At 43.0% G+C, this 3,320-nt stretch overlaps 1 non-coding gene across 1 annotated transcript; it reads right to left on the bottom strand.

The window, feature by feature from the left end:
* Positions 1-610: 610 nt before the first annotated feature.
* On the bottom strand, positions 611-717 carry LOC120279868. Its single transcript, XR_005542169.1, has one exon. It is a non-coding gene; the product is annotated as a small nucleolar RNA R71 (small nucleolar RNA).
* Between the last annotated feature and the right edge of the window lie 2,603 nt (positions 718-3,320).

Below are 3,320 nucleotides of genomic sequence, written 5' to 3'. Positions count from 1 at the left end.
TAGCTATTCATCATTCATTATATTTCACATTTTCTTATTCGATCATCGTTATGATTTTTCTTTTCTTTTTCTTTGCAGCACCAGTTTATAAACCCGAGGGAACCCTTCACAAATTGTTGAAGGAGATCCTGAGCTTGAGCGAACACATAGAAGAAGAAGGAAAGAACCTGTACAAGAATAGTCAATCCGAGCTGAAAGTAGAAGGTCAAGGGTCAGATAATATGGCAGAACAGAATGAGTAATAGAGAACACTTTCTGATTATGCTAGACCCTCAATTTTGGGCACACAATCAAGTATTGTGCGACCCCGATTATAGCTCCGAACTGTGAGCTAAAGCCAGCATTTATCCAAATGATTCAGTAGTGAGCACAGTTCAATGGTTTGCCAATTGAGGATCCAAACTACCATATAGTAACTTTCTTGGAAGTTTGTGATATGCTGGAGATTAACGGTGTATTAAATGATGCTATTAGATTGAGGGCTTTCGCATTCTCTCTCAAGGGAAGAGCCAAGTAGGGGCTTCATTTCTTGCCAAAAGCATCCATCACGACTTGGAATGAGATGGTTGAAGCTTTTCTTCCTAGATACTTTCGTCCTGGGAAGTCAGCCAAGCTTCGCAATGAGATATCATTGTTTGTGCAGATGGAATTGGAATCGTTGTTTGAGACGTGGGAGCACTTCAAAGATCTCTTGCGGAGATGCCCACAATACGGATTTTCCAAATGGATAATCATTCAAACTTTCTATAATGGGTTGAATTCGAGTACAAGGAAATTGCTAGATGATGCCGCAGGAGGTATAATAAAGAGTAAAACCCCGAAAAAAGCCCGATAATTAGTAGAAGGTATGGCCATGAATAGTTATCAGTGGAATGTGTGGGAAAGAAAAAAGGTCAGCAGACTTCACAGAATAGATGCAGTCACTTCCTTAGTGGCCCATGTGGAATCATTAAATAAGAAGTTAGATCTTCTAACTTCTAATAGATTGGCGGGCGTTACTACTTGTACAGGTTATGGGGGAGGACATGCTCCAACCGATTGGCCTATTTCTATTGGAGATGCATCTTAAATTGAGTAAGTTGATTGTGTAGGTAATGCCATGAGGAACCAAGGTAACCCATATAGAAATAGTTATAATCCGGGTTGGAAGAACCACCCCAACTTTTCATAGAGTAACAACCAAGGGCAGTAGAAGGCCATAGCACCCCTGAGTTTCCAACAATAATAAGCCCCAACCATAGAGAATTGTGTTTCCAGTTTGGAGACCCGGATGAGCGATTTAGAGAAACCTTTGACAAGATTTGTGCAAACATCAAATAATCAGTTTCAGTGAGTCGAAGCTACACTTCGCAACCACACTGCTTCATTGCACAATCTAGAGAACCAAGTGGGGCAAATTTCGAAGTCTCTATCTGAGAGACCTCAAGGGAGTCTACCTTGCAACACTGAGACTAATCCAAGAGAACAAGTGAAGGCAATGACTTAGAGAAGTGGTCATGAAGTTTAACGTAGACCCTCCTAGTGAGAAGACCAATGTTGAAGTACCCGAGGTTGTAGAGGTTGAGGAGAGAACGAATAAGGAGAAGGAGGTGGCATCTCCACCTTACAAGCCGAGAATTCCTTACTCGAACGGTGAGACATCCGAGGGGCATTATTAAAGACGTGCCTGTCAAAGCCGACAAATATATATTTCCTGTTGACTTAGTGGTGTTGGACATTGATGAGGATGTAGATGTTCCTGTAATACTTGGGAAGCCATTCTTGCGTACTTCCAAGGCATTGATTGACATGGACGGCGGGGAGTTGAGACTGAGGGTTGGAGAGGATAAGCTCACATACCGCATGTCCAAAGCCATGCGGCATTCTCTAGCCTTTGATGATACTCTCTATTTTCTCGACAGTATTGATGAGATAATTGATGAATATGTGCAGGAAATGTTCAATCCAAAGTCGTACGAAGGGTTGCTAGACCAAGATGTGGTTAATAAAGAAGAAATGGCACTTGGTATAGAGGAGAAGGTACCATCTACCCCAGGGATCATGAAGAAGGTGCTTCGGAAGATGAAGCAGGCGAGGAGATGCCACAGGAAATGCCCCAAGGCTGTTGGGGATGTGCGCAAACTGAACAAGTTGGATAAACCTTTGCTAGGTGGTACCAAGCCCGATGACTCCCCCTCTGGCTTCAAGAGGCTTTGCTCATCATGCTTTCATGTTATGGGTAAGAGGGCAACCTTCATCTATGGGCCCCCATGAGGTAAGACAAGGTACATCAAGCTCAGTGACGTTAAACAAGCCCTTCTTGGGAGGCAACCAAAGTTTTTACTGTTTTCCTAGTTCTTAGATTAGAGTTTGCATAAATAAGCATAAGTGTTGGTTTCTTGATTTTTAAAGGCTTTTGCTGTGAATTTTCTTGTGAATTTTTTATGTCATCGTGTGCTTTATTGTGTTTTGGTGAGAATTTTGGTCGTTTGAGCTTATTTTCAGTGTTTTCTCTGTGTAAAGTTGCTTTGTAAGGCAGGCTTTGAGTTTATTTATATGGTCAGAAATTTTCTGTAGAGCCTGCAGTGTTTTCAAAGTGTCTAAAGAAAACACACGCCATTGTAGAATTTCTGCACGGGTGTGCATTCTCGTTCACAGTTCAACCAGAGAGGGCACAGGGGCTTGGACTCACCCCTGTGAATGCCCTTGTAATGGTCCACGCCCATGTGGAATTTCCGTACGGGCGTGCATTTTCCTACAGAGACTTACAAATTTATCCCAAGAAGACACAGGGGCATTGACTTGCCCCTGTGGATGACTCTCCTATAAATGCACTGGCGTGGGTAATTTCCGCAGCCCGTGTAGATCTCTGCAGAGAGTTTCTCCTCTATCCCGAGAAGACATAAGGGCATGAGTCTCCTCCTGTGAACTACCTAGCAAGAATCCACGCCCATGCGTAATTTCCGCACAGGCGTGTGAACCACTTAGAGATTTTTCTCGGTTGGACAGAGAAGCCATAGAGGCGTTTGTCTGCCCCTGTGGGTTAGGCGCACTGGCGTGGGTAATTTTCGCTCACCCGTGCGGTTGTATTGAACGTCAAGAGGTGCGAGTTACTTTGAAAATCTCGTCATTTCTCTTTATTCTCACACTCCTAATTCGTCTGAGAGCACATTTGCACTCTTTCCGGACCTCGTACTGCCATTTTAGAGGAATTTTCACTAGGTTTTCTTGTCGATTCAATGTTTTACAGTTCAACTCATCGATAAGCCCTATTTCCTTCTTTTCTTCATCAATTCTCGATTTTAATCGATGAAACTCCTTAATGTTGATTTGTTTCTGCA

This window comes from Dioscorea cayenensis, chromosome 16 (assembly GCF_009730915.1).
Source record: "Dioscorea cayenensis subsp. rotundata cultivar TDr96_F1 chromosome 16, TDr96_F1_v2_PseudoChromosome.rev07_lg8_w22 25.fasta, whole genome shotgun sequence".
NCBI lineage: Eukaryota > Viridiplantae > Streptophyta > Magnoliopsida > Dioscoreales > Dioscoreaceae > Dioscorea > Dioscorea cayenensis.
This window is presented reverse-complemented; position numbering and strand designations above follow the sequence as displayed.